This window comes from Bemisia tabaci, chromosome 8 (genome assembly GCF_918797505.1).
Source record: "Bemisia tabaci chromosome 8, PGI_BMITA_v3".
NCBI lineage: Eukaryota > Metazoa > Arthropoda > Insecta > Hemiptera > Aleyrodidae > Bemisia > Bemisia tabaci.
The window spans coordinates 44,541,172-44,554,552 of record NC_092800.1 but is presented as its reverse complement, the minus strand read 5'-3'; the positions used below and the strand labels follow the sequence as shown (position 1 = coordinate 44,554,552).

The window sequence follows — 13,381 nt, the reverse complement described above, 5'->3', positions numbered from 1 at the left end:
AAAGGTTCACACGACATTTCCAAGGTGAGGAAAAGTTCATGAAATGTTTCCACGAAAGTTTTTAGGAAAATTGAAAATTGAAAAAATAGAATATGTGCACAATATTTCTGCAGAACGTTCATGAAAATATTCTTGTTTAAATATTCAAAAAATTGACACATATAAAATTAAAACCCAAAAAATTCTGAAAACACTGAGACGTAACTCGGAGCAGCATCTCCAAGGAAGAAGAAGTGAGTGTGATGAAAATATTCTCAAGATGGTGCGTGAAACACTTCTAAACATTTTTTAATTATAAACGTAAAATCGGGAGTTTTTGTCGGTCGAAACTTGTTTCTCACTGTAATGGGCTACAGAGTAAGTAACATTCTCTCGCTGAAAACAGTCCATCCAAAACTGATCAAGGGAACAAAGCAATGCATAGCATGCAATTGCAATGCAACGGGTGGCTTGTCGCCGGCTGCAGTTGCACATGTCACCGGAAAGGACAATGACAATGTCCGAATAAATATGAATTACTTCACGGATTCCTTGCAATGTTCGGTGACCGCTGGATCAGTGGCCGGTGGCCGGTGGCCTAGTCGTGCGAAAACAAAAATTGGCACGACCAATTCGAGACCGAACCCGGGTCCCGGGGCTCAGGGTCACGCTAAATGCCCGGAAAATCGGAAAATATGCGAGACGATCGTGTTGCCAGCTGTTGCTGTCTGACTAGCGGACTCTCTAGTTTCCTCTCTTTACTACTACTGTGCTAAGGAAAAACACCGCATGAGCATTCAAATGTTGCCAAATTTCTTCGCGAGAAAATATTTATTTTTTAATAGGTTATGAATTAATCTCCTTGAAATTTTCAGACACTTCAGAAAAATTTACGAAAATTATTCTCTGAAAAATCGAAGGATAAATTTTACAATTTTCCCCGAAAATCCGTGATTTGAGCAAGGATATTTGGCAACATCTGAAAGCTTATACGGCGTTCTTCCTCGGCACGCAGAATAGTGGCAAAACTAATTGTGCTAGAATGCATTGCGCCAAAACTTGGATGGTTCTTATGATGATTTAGCCCAAATTCTCGAAATGGTCAAATTCACGTGCGATACATTGCATCGATTAAGAAAAAAATCTCGGTAGGTTTTGACTTTTAAGTCAAAAAAAGGACGATAGCCCCTGCGCGAGAAAGGGATTTGACTTTCGAATTTAGGGTCTGCCTCAAACGATGACTTTGCTTCGATTGTTGACGCAAAGTTTCTAAGGTGCGGGGAAGGGGGTATTTTGAGGGACGAACGGCAAGAATGGGGCAATGAAAGCTCGAGAAAGCACAAAGTATAAAAAATGTTTTTTAAATTATCAAAATCCAATTTTTCAACCTGAAAGAAACAAAAAAAAAATAAATAAATAAATAAAACGTTTTAAAAGAAAAACTTTCCTCACATGCGCACATTTCCCAAAATATTGTTCAATTTTTTCAAAGAAACACTGGAAAAAAGTCGCTTGGATCTAGAGTCCAGGCTCTTAGAAACATTGACAAGAAAAAAAAACTCTTGACTCAATCAGACTTTTTGCTTGAATCAAAAGAAAATCCACCTAAATCAAGAGGCTTGGCTCTTCAATTCAAAGAAAAATCGGATTGAATCAAAAGTATTTTTTCTTGTCAATATTATTAAGAGTCTGGACTCTAGATCCAAGCGACTTTTTTTTCCAGTGAACCTTTAATAGCTTGCCCACTGTGTCCTGGTGGCATCCGTTCTCAGTGCTCAGTGAGATGAAGCTTCAATTATTTGATTTTTCTGGCGGTGCTATAACAATCAGACATTCGGCGCGACCTCCTTGGCGTGTCCCGTCGTGGGGTTACGAAATCGGGCACTTCCTCGGGTGTTCCTTTCGATAAATTAGGCCCCTCGATTTCGCCGATCAATGCCGAGTCGCCTACTTCATCCCAGAGAAGCATCTCAAGCTGCGAGCAAGGTCCTCTCACTCGAATTCAATACGGATTTGCACCGTTCTATTATAACACCGAAACTCAAGACAGACAAATTAAATTAATCACATTTTCATCAAGGTGATGCAGTTGATCAGCGCAACAAAAAACCGGCATGGGGCTGCAAAAACTTCGATTTTTCGATGCTATTATACTCTCAAGAACATCAGAGCAAAATTCCAACCCATATTCGAGACGTTAGTTGCAGGAAGACCTTTTCTCGGTTGTGGTGTGTTTCAAAGTCTGTGCTGCCAATTTTTTTATAGGGGGAACTAATGTACTAATGGGTGATTTCTCTGGAATAGGCCTCTAGACAAAGTATGAAATAAAAGCATAGCGATACATGTTTTCTCTTCAAAATTTCCCGAGGAACACGAATCACAACGGGAAGTCTGGAAATCAATTCCTTAACAAGATATACGTGTTTTTAAATTGTTTTACATTGGTTTAATGACAAAAGTACAAATGACAATTGAATACAATAAATACAATTTCCACTTGATCTGTGTTTGAAAGACTTCTTGATATCTCGTTAAGGAGTTGATTCCCGAACTTTCCGTTTCGTGAATCGTGTTCCTTGGCAAATTTTGAAGAGCGAACATGTATCGTTGTGCTTTATTTCATACCTTGTCTAGTGACTTATTTATCCATGAGACCATTTATAAAAGACCAATCACAAATAGCTCAACCAATGACTCAACTTTTTGGTCATCCGTCATCATTGGGCGAATCTAAGTATTGACTTCCACAATTAACTTTTACACTTTTGGCAAGATTAAAGTAAGAGGTCTCTAAAATGTTATGTCTTTAGTAAGAACTTAAGTGGCTCAGCAAAATCTTGACGTAGGGAAATTCGCACCGGAAGATTTAAGTGTTTAAGACACAACGTTTTATTTTACTTTATTTTTTATTTTTTGGTTTCTCCTCCATCACTGAAAGTAGTATATACATACTGTCCTTTGAACAGTGCTTTGCGGTAAGTAATAGACGGTAAGAAAGCTTTCCAATTTCAGTATAAATATTCTAAAGCAACACTAGGCACGAATAGCTGCACTCAAGCATTGTCATTAAGGAAGCCTAGGCGCCTTCAATTTTTGCACGCAACACGGACATCCCCTGAACACGAATAGTTGCATTCGAGCGTTCTCATTGAGAAAGCTGAAGCGCCTTCAATTTTTTTACACGCAACACGGACATCCCCTGAACACGAATAGTTACATTCGAGCATTGACCTTAAGAAAGCCGAAACGCCTTTAATTTTTTTACACGCAACACGGACATCCCCTGAACACGAATAGTTACATTCGAGCATTGACCTTAAGAAAGCCGAAACGCCTTTAATTTTTTTACACGCAACACGGACATCTCCTGAACACGAATAGTTGCGTAGAAGCATTCCCTTCCTCATTAATCTAATCTGAATATTGATCTTTGAAAGTAAATTTTACTCTTTAGGCAAGATAGCAGTGAGGGTCTCAGAAATATAATGTCTCCGGTCTCATTGTTAATGTTTCCAGAGAAGCCGAAGAGGAGCAACGACATTTTTAGCCCAATCGTTGTTTTGATACACAGACTAGAACCGTAAATAGTTACTGCGCAGTTAACGCAACGCAACCACCATCGTGAAAATTTTCCACCCGTAATATCGTATTATACGGTGGAACTCCATTTGGACATGAGCCCTAGATACCATAAAATTATATGATTGCCAGGGCTCATATCAAAATGAACTTACGCTCTCAAGTCAGGGGAGCGCCGATACATCCCCGTTCGGAGGTCAAAAACACGGAGGGTAAACAGGAAGCGGCGGGGCCTGATTAAATCACACGCCTACAACCGGCGAAGTGGACGCGCTCAGGTGGAAACCTATCTTCCAGGGGCTGCGGAGAAGTTTGAAGGGTGGCCCTCGCGACCAATCGATTGGAAACTGTATGAGGTGCCGCTCGGAAAAGTGACCTTACATCCCCTCTTTCCGCTTGTTCGTCAGTGTAAGAGTCACGCGTCCTCAAATATTAGATAATTTGACTCACGTTCGACACCAGTTGACGCTTGTCCGTTGCCAAATTTGGGCAAAAATACTGCGCAATATTCACTGGAAAGTGTGAGGTCTCACAATCAAGTAAGATAAAAGTGACTTTGCTGATTTAACAATTTTATAAATCAAAAACGTATCCGAGATGTTTAATGCAGATTTTACGATGAAAAAACGCTAATTTAACCACCCCTCTGGTTAAATTAGTTTCCCTTTATTGTTAAATGTACATTAATGAAACGTGTCGGACATAGTTTTTTTCAATTTAATTGTTGAGTCAGCAATTCCTTTTTTTCTGTGTAAGCATCTTGCTCGACGCTTGTGCAGATGTCGTTGGCTCAAGTCGAAAAATACGTTTCTCGTATTGTAGCGTTGCATATCTCGGTTTGTGATTAATTATTTTTTTTTTAAAAAAAAAATTAACCTACTTTCTTATCTTGAATTTTTTCCTCTTCATTTCAAAAAATCCTAAGATAATTTTTTTGAACATATATGATGGTTAGTTCTTTTTTCAAAACAATGAATTATAATCGGACATATTTATGTGGTGCAATAAGGAGTTTCGCATTTTCTGACCTGAGCCGTCAATATTCAATTTGAGGAGTTTTCAAGGAAAATTCAGAAAATTAAGAATAAATTTCATCGTAACGAATCCTTCATTAGTTAGATGGCCATTTTGATACTGATACCTCATTTTTTGGTAAGCTGGACATCTAAGTTGACTTTCACAGGAAACGCAAATTTCTCACTTATGCATGAGTTAAATTTGGGAATTTTCAATGTGTCCTTCTTGCAAATTTCTATGTTCTATTCAACTATGTGCATTAAGACATGAGCCCTGAGACCCATCAGAATACATGCATGGCAGGGCTTACGTCATAATGCAGATAGTTCCTTTTGGCAGAAATCGTCCAACTACGAGTCCCGTGCGATAAATCGATTCAATCAGGGCGTCGAATGATCGCACGGACAAGGAAAGAATGGCAACAGAGCTTGTCGAGTTACCAGTTTCCAGTCTGTAATCTTGACAGCTTTTGCGGCGCGAAGTTGGTGGTCTGAGGTGATGATAACCCGGACCGGAGTGGGGAGTTTTTTCCATTAAACTTTTTTAGTTATTTCGCGGAGTATTAATAATTCCTATTTGTAGAGCGCGTCCCGTATCCCGTAAGGACGTACTTACTAGTCTGACTTAGGTAATTGGGGAACTTCACTCAAAAACTGAATTGCTCAATCGTCTTAGACATGACGAATTCAGGATGAAAATTGATTACGATGGAGAAATGGAAAAATTGATTCAGGATTAAAATGTAAAAAAAAAAAAAAAAAAAAAAAAAAAAAAATGTCGAAGCTGCGGAATCCGTGCTATGTACTCAGGCCCATTATTTCGAATTTGACACAAAAAATAACAATGACATAACCTATTTCAATACTATAAACGAGAATGCATCGATACTCACAGCTTTTCTGTGACCCGACACTAATACCGTCTAGAGAATGCGGTAGGAATTGCAAGGAATTTTTACAAGGTATAATTCATATAAAATTTTGTAAAAAAACTAAAAAAAAGTCATCGAAACCTTCAAAAAAGCATTCCTGAGGAAAAACAAACTATTTTTAATCCGACCAATCAAAGGCTAACAGTCGAGTCAACGTTAAGGAGATTAGCCAATCAGCGAACGTCGTTTCTCCTGCCAGTCTATGTCATCAGAGCCCGCTAAAACTATCGTTTCAAACTGGTTCCATTTTTGGCATTTTCAAAACGGGCATTCTTTGCTTTTGAGGGCTCAAAAAAATATGAAAAATTCCTAGAAGCTCAATTCACTGTGTACTTTCAAAAAATGAATTTTAAAAAATGGGCACGACAGACCCATTTTTAGCTATTTCAATACGTGTGACTTTTGAGGTATTTTCGGTGCAAAACAACTCTTTTATTTACTCCAGGAAAAGCTTGCGATAGATCTGCTTCTACAGGAAACAGCACCAAGAAAACCAATCGACAGAGTATGAACGAGATTGGAAATGTTTCCTTTCTTCCCTCACTTTCTTGTAAAAAAATCCCGCAGATGAAAATCTAAAAATCCAACGATGACAATAATGATTCCCATCCACGTCCCACCCGATTGGCGATATTACGCAACAATATCGGCAGAATCTAATTAATTGCAGCGTATTTTCAGAATTTTTCCAGGGCTGCCAGTTGACAAAAATAATTTTGCTTTTCAATCGGCACGGTGATAAAAAAGTTTTGGCTGTAAGAACCGTATCCTCGGTTCATGCAACCGAGCTTTTAGACCAAACCGAACGATAAGAAAGCACGATTGCTTGAACTGAGAATATAGTTCCTCGGTACCTTTAATATCTTTGTTTGTATTGTAATGTTTGATATTTATAGTGCGTAAGAAATTAAGACAGGAGAACTTATCTTGCGATGCGTTAAGTCAACTTTTATCTTGTGATCCATTTGAAGTATCTATGAGATTTCAGCGTCGGAGGAATAAAAAAAGTTAAATAATTCTTGATTTTCAAAGTGGGGACAATTTTTTTCTGTAAAACAAAAACTGATAAAATATACGTTTTAAGATACCCTCTGGTTATTTTCTATGTAAACCTGTGATTATTGCTAAGGTATTATTAAATTTTAACTAAAAATGTGCGTACATTTCAAGTCCTATGTGCTACAATTAACTTTGAGTTTGGCATCAACAACGACAATTTGAAAAAATGCCCCAAATTTTTTTTGTAAAGGCGATTATTGAATATTTTTATGAGCCAGATTTTTATCCTAGACATTTCACGTAAATATTCAGTGAGTAGATTTTTATTTTTATGATTTGCAACAGATTTTTATTTTACAACTTTTACGTATGTATTCAGTCCTACATGTTTTTGTTGCAGTGTAATTTACGATTCGCTAGGCCAACTTCAATGCTCTATAGAACAGAAGGTGATAGGTTGACTCCAAGCCACCAACAAGGTGGTCTTAATCCAAGTAACTAAAAAGGTTCCTCATTTTCCTGAACATTTTAGGTTTTTTTTATTTTTTTTTTAGTATATGTCTGTAAAGGTTTGAATTGTTACAGTCAATACTGGAAGAGGAGGGGATTGAAATGACTTTTCTCTTTGCTATGGCAGCATTGCATAGACCCTTCTCCCTTTTTCCATGTTCATGAGCCCTCATCCACTTGACTTGTTACGCTGCGCTCTTTGAATCAAATCCCAGAATAATTACTGCCTCCGTGATTATATCATAGATTTTGACTTTGCTCTGCAGTGCATACTTATTAGCCTCTGTAATAACAAGCCGTCTAATTGTTAAATCGGCAAACAGGGTAAAACAGGGTGCATCCTGGTCTGAAATATATACTTTTAAATTAATTGGCAGTAGTTTATTGAGCAAATCCACTAATTTTATCTAATCAAACAGGATCTGTTTTTTTTTTTTTTTTTTTTTTTTTTTTTTTTTTTTTTTTTAGTGAGTTTGAGGAATGGGGCAGTTGCGCTGGTCACATAATCATGTTTTGATGCTTGATTCGTATAGATCAGCCAAAACTAAATATGATCTGAATGGATTAAAATGGACGGCTCTAGTTCGTACGTTGCCTAGAGCCCCATTGCACCTAATCACGTCGATTGACAAATAAATCAGTGCATTAATGCATTACCGCTATCAATTAGCCAATCCTTCCTACCCACTCAAAATCGGGGGGGGGGGGGGGGGTTCGGTATAGGTGCTATGAGCGTGATAAAAAGCGCGTTGAATGGGGGACCTCTTAAATAGATTCGGCGATTCTTGAATGATGCCACAATTGTCGCCGGCGCGTCTCTAGTGGGTCAATTTATCTTGTTAAATATTAGCTCTTCACTCCGCACCACCCCCTCACCTTTCCCGCCTTCATCCTAGTTCGAAATGCACCCAGACTCGACGTGTGCAGATCCCTCAAAGAGAGGAATCCCTTCGTTCGAGGGTCTTTGTGAATCATTAGAATCTAGCTTGCAAGATTCCTTGCCGTGAATCAAAAATATTTTAGCAATGTTTTTGAAGTATTATTGAAATGGAGAATTTGCATGCAAATTTTTTTATTACTCCATCTAAAAGTGCTTAAGTAGCTGATTTCACAGTATTTTTTATAATTTTTTTCTGATATGGGAAATAGTATACAAATAGATTTAAAAGAGAGAAAATGCACAGCTTAGTGACTTCATCTGGCTGCATTTCCCATTTAAACACATGTATTATACCAGATTGGATTATTTTGTCATATCTTCTCCAATAATTATTCAATTAATGAACCAAGTACATCCTCGTGTTCAGTTCACTCAGTATAGTTTCCACTTTAACACGAAATTCATCAAAGTTTAAACACCTGCGAATTCTCTATTACAAGGATTCATTAACAGCAATTTGATTGACGACCGATGATATGGTATTTTTACGTTTTGATCAAAATGCTCTCCATTTGGGCGTATTTATGCTGAAAGGAACCAGAGACGGGTGGAAAAGAAGGATTGTGCTTTTCAGTTGAGGAGTGTAAGAATGAATGGGAACTATAAAGCGCCAGTGACGTCAGCGTCGACTCCGGGACGAGGATATCGACGTTGGGGCGCTTTAACTCATGAGCTCTATCCACAACGCTCTTGTCGCATGCCCACGGCTCATGAGTTAGCATATTTTACAACTTAGGTCCTCTTGATTTGACGTAAATTCTCACTTTTCCATTTTTATAAAAGAAACATAATCACGCCCACTTTTACCTTGTTTCTTACGCAGCTCAAAACGAGCACACTTCCATCTTTCCCACCCGTCTCTAGTTCCTGTCAGCATATACGCCCATTTTTGTGTGAAACCCTCCGAAGTTGTGTACGATCGCTGCTGTATACTGCCGCGGTAAGGAAGAACGCAGTATGAACTTGCGAGACATGCCAAATTTTATCCGATAAAATTTTAATTCCTGAGGAAAGTTACGAACATTCCTCGTTAACATTTTCAGGCAATTTAGATCGAATCACAAACAAAATTTTCTGAGATATTGACGGGAAAATATTCAAAAAAATTCCTGCAAATCAGCGACTTGTCAAAGGAAATTTGGAAACGCCTGAAGGCTCATACGGCGTTCTTCCTCAGCACAGCAGTGTAGATGTCTGTATATCGTACGCATCTGGAATCTTGGCGCGATTCTTGAATCAAGGGCCGAGAGCGAGACTTCAGTTGTGCAATGCTTGAAGTATTTCTACAGTTTTGCAGGCGCCTTCCGCGATCGTTTTTGCGCAAAGTTCAAAGTTTTGAATATTTTGTTCCGGAAGATAAAGTACCATAACCGGTAATAAAATTATGAAGCAACACATCATTCTATCATATCCACAATAAAAAATAGCTTGGTCTCATTTTCCGCTATGACTCGGAGATTTTAACGTTGAGTAGTAAAAATGGATAGAGCAAAACGTGTGATACAACTATTTCAACTTTCAAGGCACAAGAAGGTGTATAATTGTATATTCACAAATTAAAGGCGTACCTCGTTTTGACTCACTCAGAAACTTTAACGCGGGAGGAGGAAAAATGGATGAGCGAAATGCGTGATACAGCTATTTCGACTTTCAGGTGTAGGTAAAATTTCATATCCGCAAACAATACGAAACACTAAAAATGAAAGGGGACATGATTTTCTATATCATGTCAACTATTTGTTACGGCCGAAATGTTTGCTATTATCACCTTGTTAAAGTAACATTCTCTTGCACACTGTTTGTTTAAGCATGGACTGAGTTTACATATAATTTTTAAGTCATTAAAGTAGTCATTTTCGCATTTTTAATCACAGAAACTTGCGTTTTTCGGTTTGATCTACTTTCCGTGCAGGAAAATATTTTCACCAGTTTTATACGATCCCTTCAAGTGAAGGGAACGAACCCTAGTGTAAGTATTGTCCTGTACAGAAAAGTGGATCAAAACGAAAGACGCAAGTTTCTGTGAAAAAAGGCGAAAATTACCAATTTATCTCCTTAGGTTGTCTTGTTATTGTCTACCAATGCAACATTTTAGGAATTTACCTCCTGAACCAACACTGCAAAAAGAGCGAATGCAACATGTTGCTTTCAATTATGCCTTAGTTAGTGACTCATTCAGAACACAGCCGTGCTAAGAAAAACGCCGTAAGAACATTCGAGAGTGACAAATTTCCTCGGATTAAATGTTTATCATGAAAGGAAGTTTACGCATAATTGCATATTTTTCCTTGAAATTTTCAGATATTTTAGATTAAACTACGAACAATACAGTCTGAGACATTAGAACAAAAATATTCATAACTTTTCCGATAAATTTGTATTGAATCGAAGGAAACTTGGCAATGTCTGATGGCTCATACGGCGTTCTTCTCTAGCACGGCAGAATAGCGAACCCAAAATTGTAAGATGACGTTAATGAAAACGATTCCCTTTCCACGCGCCTTAATCCCATCAAAATCTGTGTTGAGTTTAGATGCATGTCGTCGCCCATATAACAGAAGGACGTAATTATATTTCGCCATAGACCCTGTTTTTCATATAACATAATGCTTTTCCGGGCTCATCTATGAGTGGACTTACGACCTTTTGTCGGCCAAGTGACGATGTGTCAGATTCAGACGTTGACGTGACGGATTATCCACATTCGAATTTCGCAAATCAATTTAGTCCCGCTCGCACGCCTGGAAGTCGTTCTGAAGTGCATCCTTACGGATGTATGCTAAAAGGACTATGTTTGGAATTAATTTTAAATGAATGATTTTATAAAAAAATTTAAAAAAAAACTAATTTTGCAATATCTTAATCGAAAAGTCTCACTTTAAGAATGTGGCCATCACTGTTTCGTGAAAGAATTTCTCGAGAGGCGGTATTAAATTACGCTGATAGTCAAATCACCATTCTCCGTACAAAGAATGTAACGCAATTCCAGTGTTGTGAAATTCGCTGAGACAATTTGATTGTTCAAAAGAATGTATCTGTGCAATTTTTATTCCAAAATTCTTCCAATGTCACAAGATATTATAAGAAAAATCAGTGAATTGCCGATTAGAAATTTCCAAGATGATCGTGCTCCTAATAAAAATGTAATTTGCGAGGGGATATATGACAAAATTGAAATATAGTTATGTTCATTCGCGAGGGAAACGACGAAATCGAGAATTTTGTTAAATGCTCAGGCAGACGCAAATAATAAGTGCTAAGCAGCATCTTTACGTGGAAAAAAGACAAAAAAGATTTTGTAACTCGCATATTTTAACAGGTTTTTTTAAGAATTTTCTTCATGAAATCGACGAACTTGTTAACTTTTTAAATGACAATTCTTACTAGACCTACATGACCTAAATGGTCGAAATTGCGACTTTGCAAAGTCAGGATATCTGGATTTTGATAAATTTTTCACTCTAAAGAGCCATGGAACTCGGAAATCTGCCTTTGACACGCAAACATTAAGTGAATCAGTACTTTTAAAAAGTGCGGAAGTCCTACTTTTCAAAATATTCTTGTTTATTGCATATTTGACGCTTTCTTCGCACGGCATTTGCGTTTCTGTGCATATTTCTTTAGTATTCCAAAGAAACGGAATACCGCCGCTTTCTCGGATGATATTGTAAAGACAATACCGGAGGCTTCAAAAATAAGAAAACCAATTTTTTTTTTTGAAAATTGAACTTACGCCCTTTTTTAAAAGTACTGATTTCAGTGCTTCTTCAAAATTAATCCAACTACCTGTAAAATGCCTAATTTCATCATTACACGGTCAAAGGTGCATCTTTGTCAGGTCAGGTATCTGGATTGTGATCAATTAATCTTTCCGAAGGGCCCTAATACTCAGAACTCTGTATGAAAACAAGCAAAACTAAGTAAGGCTTTATGTATATCAAACCACCCAGTAAATTCCTCAATTTTCGTTTACCAAGGTAGTAAAATAGTGCTGGGTCCTATAACCTCACCCCCCCCCTATTTCGCACCTATTCCATCCCACACATCCACAAATTTTTGACTCTGATTGAAATTTTTGAACTTTTGGGCCTTGCTTACTCCGAAAAATAGTGTCGACAAAATGCTATTGTACCACTTTGTTACATCCAATGCGGTACGTCACATTTCCTTTAGTGTCCTTTTTTCTTGTTTTTTCCATTAACCTGCAACACTCGCCGAAAAAAAAATTGGTAGATTTTACCACACTTGGACACAGTGATACGAGTATGGCAATAAACACCAGACTTTACGATGCATTTACCATATTACGGTTAGTACACGGAAAAAATGGATTGCTGAATTAAACAATTTAATTGTTAAAATACATGCCAGACATGGTTCAAATGTACATTTTACAATGGTAGAAAAGCTAATTTAACAAAAGGGGTGGTTGAATTAGCATATTTTTTTATCGTAAAATCTATATCGAAACATGTCTGACATTTTTTTAACTACAATATGGTTATATCAGCAATTCCAATGTGTTTTCGCGTGTATTAACAGAGTCCTGGTGAATACTGCTATAATTCTGGTTATTTTCACCGAACAGTATCATTGTGTAAAAAATCAAGTAGACTTGCAGTAATTGGTACTATAATTTTTTACAGTGTAACAAGGTGGAGAAATGGTACTGGGTCCACACCTTTTCGCGGGGAAACAAAGCCAAGAAATTTCAAAAATTAAAATTAGAGTCAAAATTAAATTTTTTGAACTCCAATGCGCATACCAGTACGAAAATGGTGGTTTCCCCGCGAAATGGTGTGGACCCAGCACCATTTCTCCACCTTGTTGCATACAGTTCGGGCCACTTCTTAGTTTTTTTTTTTTCCCCACTTTTTCACAGTGTTTACACGGTCAAAGGTGCATATTTCCAAGGTCAGACCGTCTCACCTGTCGAGAAGGGCGAGGGGATGTGGCAGGGGGCGTTGGGCGTCGCTGCTCAATCTGAGGGTCGAACTCGGAGCACTCGCGAATCCCTGTCACATTTCGGGGCCCGGCCTCTCCGATTGGCGCGGACGGGGGCACGCACTGGGCACTGGGCACTCGCACTCGCACGCTGGCGCACGGAAGACGGACGCGGCACCGACTGGAGACGGGGGCTCCGCCGCCGCCGCACCAGAGCCCGAGCAGTCACGACCAAACTCAATTAAAGGACACGCAGCCAGGCACAAGAGGCCCGTGCTCCATGCCCCATTCCCCATTCCCCATTCCCCATTCCCCATTCCCATTCTCACTCCTCAGACACGGCTATTAACGTTTATGGTCCCGCCTTGCCGGATCTACCCAAGGGAATGCAATTGCGAGGAAATTCCGAGATGCAACAGTACCTACCTGACTGCTGTCTGTTTTGCATAGGTAAGATATTGAAGGCACGATTGAATTTAAGC

General features: G+C 38.4%; 1 protein-coding gene across 1 annotated transcript in view; it reads right to left on the bottom strand.

Moving 5' to 3' along the window:
• Window positions 1–13,140, bottom strand: part of LOC109040659 (protein rolling stone) — a 66,795-nt gene extending 53,655 nt beyond the window's left edge. Inside the window, exon 1 of the mRNA XM_019056653.2 lies at window positions 12,885–13,140. The gene's annotated coding sequence lies outside the window, so the exon portion shown is untranslated. The remainder of the gene's footprint in view (window positions 1–12,884) is intronic.
• Window positions 13,141–13,381: the final 241 nt, after the last annotated feature.